This window comes from Enhydra lutris, unplaced genomic scaffold (genome assembly GCF_002288905.1).
Source record: "Enhydra lutris kenyoni isolate GAN:26980312 unplaced genomic scaffold, ASM228890v2 scaffoldscaffold11, whole genome shotgun sequence".
NCBI classification, from domain to species: domain Eukaryota; kingdom Metazoa; phylum Chordata; class Mammalia; order Carnivora; family Mustelidae; genus Enhydra; species Enhydra lutris.
Window position 1 is genome coordinate 15,356,753 of NW_019154095.1, and position 8,456 is coordinate 15,365,208.

Here is an 8,456-nt window from a genome sequence, read left to right on the forward strand (position 1 = left end):
TAGTCTAGAGGAAGGAGAATCAGTGCCTCAGAGCCACGGCCGACTAAGAGGCTGGCCTCCTCTGAGGCCTCTCCTGGGGAGCCCCAGGCTTCAGCCCCTGCCTCAAGGGCCAAGGATCTTCAGCCAGCCTACCCTCTAGAGAGGTGCTGGGATCCATGGCGCTTATCTCTGAACCCTATCAGGAAAACACACGCTGGCTCTGGCTTCCAAGTCGAGCCTGTCTCTGGGCCCGCAGCCACACCTCTCTAGACCACGGTTCTGGCCTCTGGGAGGTGGCTGGTTGGACTGCTTGACAGGCAAGTTCCCTGCCAGCTCCCCGTTCTGGGGTACCTCAGAAGCCTGCGGGAGGCACAATGTGGGTAATTGTCCCTAGAGAAGGAACAAACAGCTATTTGACCATTTTACTAGTGGCACAGAGACAAGGTATGGTTTTAAGTAGAAATACCAGGTAAATGAAGACTACAGTACAGTTATGTAAGATTATCTAGAACTTGACACTGATCTGCCTTCTTCCCACTACAAAGCCTATAGCCACCTGCTGTGTGAAAATCTCCGGAAGTGCCCTGCAAACGATACCTCAGACATTAAGTTCAACCCAATGAAAGTTCAGGCTTTGGTCTAGTGATTTTTGATGCCTTGATCTTACCTACAAGATCGAAGCTTTGCCCAGAACCATAATACACAAACCTGGGACATCTAAAAGTATATTCTTGTCAGCCAGTGACTCCCTTCTATACCTGACCATCGGAACGTCTCCTGGTCTCAACCAACCATCAGACGGTATTAAGTGCTCACTCGCAGTAAGGTCCCACGTTAAATGCTGAAAACTCACAGATAACAATGACTAGGTCTGTTAAATGCCCAGAGCCTAGAACGGAGCTGGGGAGCCTATGTGAGGGAACAAGGTATGTTCACATGAAAGACAAATGAAGGAGGGAGGGAGGGGAGTTATTCCAAACAATGAATAACCAGTACAGCCAGGCGTCAACCAACTGGGAACGAAGTAAGCCACTGGCCCACAACAGGCTCAGGAGATCCCCGGATGAACCAGGCTTGAACTCTTCCGAATCAGAATTAGGGGTGGGGGCCCTTAGGAGGCAGCTATTTCTACTCAGTATGGGAGTGTTTCCACATCTGAACCATCATCGTGGCTGCTGGCACACCGCAGCTCGCTGACTGTCAGCCCGGGGTTCCAGTGAGTGATCGGGAGTCTCTAAGGAGCAAGGCTCTGAGGAAGGCGGGTGCGATAAGGACTCGCAGACAGGTCATGCTAAATGCACAGGGTCCCTGGGGTCCTTCCAGGACATAGGAAAGCCAGTCAGGCAGAGGAGAGAGCTCATGGAAACGTTCTTGGAAGGCAGAGATCTTGATGCAACCCTGTGCTTCCAGAGTCCGCCTTTCCAGAAGTCCCAGGATGTGGTAGCTGGGGAGAGACAAGGGAAACAGCAAGCTGGAAGCAAACTCTAGAAGCTCGTGAGAGCCAGGCTGAAGACTTGGGGCTTTCTAAAGGGAGTCCTGGAAGCCTTCTGGGCAGAAGGGAGGGATTCAATCAGAGTTCTGCATTAGGAAAAGTAATCACCCTCCCTCTCTCTCGCTCTTTTTTTTTTTAAGATTTTATTTATTTATTTGACAGAGAGAGATCACAAGTAGGCAGAGAGGCAGGCAGAGAGAGAGTGGGGAAAAGCAGGCTCCCTGCTGAGCAGAGAGCCCGATGCGGGGCTCAATCCCAGGACCCTGAGATCATGACCCGAGCTGAAGGCAGAGGCTTTAACCCACTGAGCCACCCAGGCGCCCCTCTCTTTTTTTTTTTTTTTTTTTTTTTAAAACAGAGGGTCTCTGCTGTCTAAACCAGAGGTGATGGGGCTATGGATTGGGCGGTGACGCCCAGGAGGAAATGGAAGAATGGCTTTGTGTTGTGCAACCCTGTAGAGAGAGTAAATTAAAAAAAGCCGATTGCAGGGCACAAATCAGAGAGTACATCGAGATCTGGTCATTCCCTGAACAGGCCCGGGAACAAACTCCTCTGTGTGTCATAGCCAGAGGGGAACACAGGTTGTGTAACCTGGGCTCAGTCACCCATCTCCTAAACACCAGGTTTGCCAAGGGAGCAAATTAGGCTATTTCAGTGTTGTGCGGGCCTGGGGTCACTGGGAAGTCCCTCAGACCAGGGTGACTGACGAAGCAATGTGCCTACGCTGGGGTCCCTACCCTTGCCCCCTTCGACCATGGCAGCCCTGCTTTTATTTGCTATCTTGGGGTTCTGCCTAAAACTGTACTAGAAAAAAGGCAGCCCTCCCCACTAGAGGATACCACTGGGCCTTAAAACCCTGAAAATGCACAATTCTGTTCTCTTGTCTAAAACATGCTGAGAAAGCCTGTTTCTGGTAAAAAGTACCCTAAGATATGCACAGAAAGCAAATCTATGTGCCACGGTGAGGCTGAGCACTTCCCTCAGTGAGTGAGGCTTGAGCAGCTCTGCTAAGCCTGGGTCCCTGGCCCCAGCCATGCAGCTCTTCCTTCCACACACCTGATGCATTAAGCATGCGCCTCGACGGTTCACCAGTCTTAGGAGACCAACTTCCAGAGCAGGCACAGCCTTTTACTCTTTAATTCTCTAGAAAGTCAAGCTGCTTAGCCAGTGATCCTGCTACTCACTAAACTGAGTTGAACCAAAATTTGTTGTCCTTTTCAGCACTCTGGTGGTCTGAGACCGAGTGTAAAAATGAGACAGGGAAATAGCAAGGGGCAGTGACATGGAGACTGTTCTCAGTCTCTCACCACTAGCTGGGTAACCTGGAACTTTCCAGACACTCCCTGGACCAAGAACGTTTCAAGGTCTTCAGAGGCTGCGGAGCCAATTAATTAGGAGCTCTGACCCTGAAGCCTGACTACCCGTGCACTTTCAAATCCCAGTGTGGGCGACTTAATCCCTGCACCTATTTCTATATCCTTTGTAAAACAGGGATAATAGCAGGACTTACTTTGCAGGGCTGTTGGGAGGCTTAACCGAGTCAGCACCTGAGAAGCACTGAGGACAGGGCCTGGCGAGGTTGGCTGTTATCACCACCTCTCCTGTCCTGAGCCTGCCCCTGCCCGGGCTGGGGCCACAAGGTTAGTCATCTGACACTGCCCTGCTTTGTAGGTGACAGCTGAGCCTTGAGGCAGAAACTAGTCTCTGTAGCAACTTTCTTTTTACTCTAGTTGTTAAAAGAATAAACGGTATTTGAGGTATTTGGGCCTTAGCTCTACAGACATTTCTCTCATAACAAACCTGAGGGGGAAAGTACCCATTTCTTTTGCAGCCAAAACTGTGCATATGGACAGATAATACATTTATCGGAAGGCCTTCCAGAATGAGGAAATGGTATAAACAGCAATCCACATTTCCTCCTCTGATGCCCTATTTTTTCCATTTCTCTTTCCAGACCATGAAATCCTTATTTCGACAGCTTCTGACTAGAACACATGAACCCCAAAGTCCGTTAAAACCATTCACGAACAAAAATAATTTTCAAATCACTGTCCATTCCAACAGTTTTAGAGAACATGCCCTCATTTCTTAAAAAGATACATTTAAATATATGAGAAGCTTGGCAAACTGTCCTAAAATAGTTATTCTTAAATATTCAACAATAGGGGCCCCTGGGTGGCTCAGGCAATTCAGCATCCAACTCTTGATTTCAGCTCAGGTCATGATCTCGAGGCCCTGGGATCAAGTCCCATGTTGGGTTTGGTACTCAGCAGGGAGTCTAATTAAGGATTCTCTCCCTCCCGTTCTGTCCTTTCTGCCTCACCCCCACACACATGTGCCCTCTCTCTCTCTCTCTCTAAAATAAATAAATATTTTTTAAAAATATATCCAACGATAGGAAAAGGGTAAATGAATTGGGACATATCCCATATACCACATTATGCAGTCATCCTCAAAGGTGATTTTTTGAGGAGCAGGCAACAACATGGAAAAATGTTCACAATATAACTTACGTGATTAAAATTAAGTTAACAAAATTTTTATATTTGGGGTGCCTCGGTGACTCAGTCATTAAGTGTCTGTCTGTGGCTCAGGTCATGATCCCAGAGTCCTGGGATCGAGCCCTGCATCGGGCTCCCAGCTCAGCAGGGAGCCTGCTTCCTCCTCTCTCTCGCTTCCCCTCCTTGTGTTCCCTCTCTCTCTGTCAAGTAAATAAATAAAATCTTGAAAAAAAATTTTTATCTTCAATTAAAACTATATGCTCAAAGTAAAAAAAGCAATTGTTTAGAAAAACACAAAAAGGAAATGCACAAAAATGTGAACAGCATTTATTCTCTTGAAGACTATTTTTTAAGAGCTCCCAAATTTTCTATAAGCATAGATTCCTATTATAATATAAAAAACATATAATATATATTCCTATTTTAATATAATTCTGTAACAAAAGCATACATTTCTACTATACTTTCATATTTACATACTATATACACTTTTTAAAATTATAATTTTATATTTTATATTCATATACACACACACATACATATATAGGTTTTCTAAGGTATATCATTTGACTTAGGTATTAGTTTTCAAGTAAAACTTGAAGACTGGCAACTAACTCATGAAGAGAATTAGGCCAGGTACCTACACAGAGCTACCAGTTTTGAAATCTTAGATTTTGCAAACAAGACATTTCCCTCCAGCCACAGGCATTCTCCCAAGCAGGCAGCACAGGGCAACAGAGCGCTCACCTCCACTTCGGCTTTTGTCCAAAGAATGTGCCCTCTATCCAAGCCAGCCATGTTTCAAGCAAGGCTCGTTCCATATTTCGTTGTCCCCTCTTGATTCCACAAAGGTTACAACTCAGTCAAGAACTTCTGAATGTGAGGATGTAAAAAAGGCAGAAAAAGTAACCTAACACAGACTACACAATAGTTTTCTCTTATCCTTGTGGTCTGGTCAATTTTTTCACAATTCTGTATCACTTTGGGCTTCCACAAACTAGAAATTCCTATGAGCTGTCTGTCATTCCCCATTTTAGTTAAGGAACTGGGGATAAAATGATCATTTCTGAGTTGCAGCCAGAAACACTGGTAAAACTGCTTCTATTCTAGTTCGTAAGCTTTACAAACTTGGGTTTCTTTAAAAGCTCTCAGAGAGGGGCACCTGGGTGGCTCAGTCAGTTAAGCGTCTGCCTAGGGCTCAGGTCATGATCCCAGGGTCCTGGAATCCAGCCCCAGATCCCTAGGTCCCCAGGTGTCCAGGTGGGGGCTCCCTGCTCAGTGGGGAGTCCACTTCTTCCCAGCCACTCTCCCTACTCATGCTCTCTATCTCTCTCTTTCAAATAAATAAATAAAATCTTTAAAAAAAAAAAAAAAAAGCTCTCAGAGCCCCTTTAAGTACGACAATATTTAAAACTAAACTCAACCCCTGGCAGCTTCAGATCAGCTCTGTTCAGAGATGCAACCTCTAGGCATGAATGTCAAAGAAAAGTGACCCTAAGATGTTTGTCTGCCCACCGCTGTGACAACCTACAGTAAAAACCTCTGGCACCTTCAGCCTACCTCCTCTGACTGACCTGCCCGTGAGAGAGCAAGGCTTGAAGACCACGGTTTCCAGTTAGGCCATAAGATACCAACAGCTTGGAGCTGCCTTAAAGGAAGTTCTTCTGTATTTTTGAACACAAGAGTCTAACCCATTGCATCATCCAAACAATACTGTTCATAAAACATTGTTAATGGATCCTAACTCAACAGAATTTGGATATAAGAGAGAGTAAGTGCCAAAGAATAATGGACAGATGCTTTATGGGGCAAGTTGCGCAATAAATTCAGCAGCTGACCTTAAAAATTATATATTCATCTCAGGTTCCTGAGTGTCAACATCCAGAAATTACGAGTATTTTGCAGTCTTGCTCTTTCCAGAAAAGTGAAACTTGAAGAGAGAGAGGAGAAATCCCCAGCTGTAACAAAACAGTCTGATCTTTCCCCAGCCCCTCCTCTGAACAGGTCCATTTTCCACAACATGCTACCTCAAAAACAAAAGATGTGGTAAAGCCTGGACATGAGACATGACACTGTGGCATGCTAGGACACTTTGAGTTCTTTCAAACTCCATTCAGAAGAGAGAGAGCCATGAAAACTCTGCCTCTCTGATACAAACAGAAACCAGTCCCTACCTGCATTTGTCCCAAGTAGCTTTCTCTCAAATGTCCCAAATCAAAAAGCCCAGAGATCTCTTTCTAGTCAGGCTGCCAGCAATAATAATAAAATTACTGTCAAAATATGCATAACATAGACAGGAAGGAAATAGGTCAAAATGCTTATAATTGCGAGGGAAGGGTGATTAAAAAAAAAAAAGGCTTCTCTGTTTACAGTAAATGCAAAAAACAGAGGTGTATAATATATGGCCTATGATATGTTTACATCATTTAAGTGAGGAAGGTAGGTATGAGGTTTGCTTTTAAGGATTGTCTTTTTCCAGTCATAGAATCTTAGCTCATGAAAGGCTTCAAGCCTAATGCCGTCCTTTCACAAGTAAGGAGTCAAGTTTCAGACTGGGAAGGGATTCTCCCAGTTGAGTAAGGACTAGAAAGAACGCCTCCAAACACCCACTCCACCATGTTGGCAAGCAAAATTTCCTCTAAAGAGTTCGACCTCCTCAACCCCACTCATCCGCCAATCTAAGCTGCCATCTCCACTTGAAAGTGCAGAATCAACCAGAAATTTTTGTTTGTGTTAAGCAAATAACTGTTTACACTGAGGTAATCACAGGGGAAATTTGTGTCAGAAATTGTGAGATTTCATGTTTTTCTCATGCTAAGCAATGACAAAAATAAATAAATAAGTAAATAAAAGGAAGGATATTGACTGTTGGGGGGCACTTCGGATACTCCTGCACCAAGAAGATGCTTAAAAGTGTTAACTTTAAAAGACAAAGACAATTAAGACTTATAATGGTCTTAATTAAGCTCCATAACCTTGAAGGTAGGCGGATCGGGAAAGGGGTCTGAAATTCTAACACACACACTGATCAGTGTCTTCTCTCTAGGTCCGACCACGTGTCCATTCAAGCCATTTACCACCACTCTCTGTTTACGCCGCAAGGAGATAAGGCATCATTTCTGCTTCCTAATTTCAAAACATCAGGCTTCGTACATCAATGACTCCCACACCGCTGTGTGCAGCGGCTATGGGCACTCTGGAGACACCGCGAGAATTTCTACACTTGGCAAATTGGATGCTTTTGGATGCTGCCTTTGACCTTTCCGCAAGCGCTCCGCGCAGGGGCCACTGTCACGCCGCGGTAGCAGGACCGTCCGGCGCCGTGCTTCCAGGCGCGGTCCGAGAGCGCCTCAAAAACCCTGCCACGGGGCCAGGAAGGACACCCGTGGCCGAGAGACCACCGGTCCCAGCCCCGCGAGATCATCCCTGGTATGTGAAGCTCGGGGTCCGCCTTCCGGGCCGGGCCGGTCCCCGCCGCCACACAAACGAGAGGCCGGTCCCGCGCGGCGCGCGTCACCCGGACCCCGCCGCGCACCAGCCCCGCTCCCGCGCAGCCCGGGCATCCCCGGCTCAGGCACAGGAAGCGGCCCGAAGGCCTCTGCCACCGCGGAAAGAGGAGCCGAGGGCAGAGGCCGGAAAAGCAGAACGGCCCCGGGAGCCGAGGGGAGGCTCACGCGTCTCCGCGGCGGCCGCCGCCTCCCGGGCTTGGGGCGGCGGGGCAGCCTGAGCCCCCGCGCCTCCACCGAGACCATCGGCGCCGCAGCCGGAAAGGACGCGGCTCCCCTCGGCAAGAGCACTCACCTCCTCGGCTGGCCGGCCGCTATGCCGCCAGCTGTCACTACAGCCCACTGCCTGTTCAGCGCCCGCTCGGATGCTATTTAAGGGCGCCGCCGTAGAGCCGCGGCTCCCTGGCTGCGCCCCAGCCTCCTCCGCCGCCGAGCCAAGCCGCTCGCCGGTGCGCCAGCAGCGCCCGCCCAGCCCCGCCCTGCCCCGCCCCGCCCCGCCCCGCCCCGTCCTCAAGCCCCGCCTCCGCCAGCAAGTCCCGCCTCCGACGTGCGCCTGCCTGCCTCCCCGCGGGAGGAGCCCAAACCTGGCTGCGTGCGGGCGGGTGCAGGGAGGCGACGAGCAAATTCAGCAGGAGTCGCTTCGCCTGCCTTCCATTTCATAGCGAACCTGTGGAAGGGCGAAGGGTGTATCACAGAGTCTCAGCATAGAAGCCCGGCCAGCTCTGGGGTCCCGTTGCCATGGGGACCGGAAGACGCCCTTTTGCGTCCTCCCCTCCCAGTTGCCTGCCTTGCTGACTTTTGGCGATCGGGGTTTCTCTATAGGCAGAGACCCGGGGCGGGGTGGGGAGCTTCCCTGGCCTATTTTCTTTTTTTTGACACTCACTTGCGGAGCCCCTTTGTACCCGATTTCACCACGGTCCCCACATGGGATTTTGCCACAGTCCCTGGCAGGAAAGACTCGTCTGGACTTTGCAATGT

At 48.6% G+C, this 8,456-nt stretch overlaps 1 protein-coding gene across 1 annotated transcript in view; it reads right to left on the reverse strand.

Moving 5' to 3' along the window:
- The window catches only part of LOC111144564 (acyl-CoA synthetase long chain family member 1), a 65,142-nt gene extending 57,265 nt beyond the window's left edge, over window positions 1–7,877 (reverse strand). The window contains exon 1 of the mRNA XM_022498902.1: window positions 7,774–7,877. The gene's annotated coding sequence lies outside the window, so the exon portion shown is untranslated. The remainder of the gene's footprint in view (window positions 1–7,773) is intronic.
- Window positions 7,878–8,456: the final 579 nt, after the last annotated feature.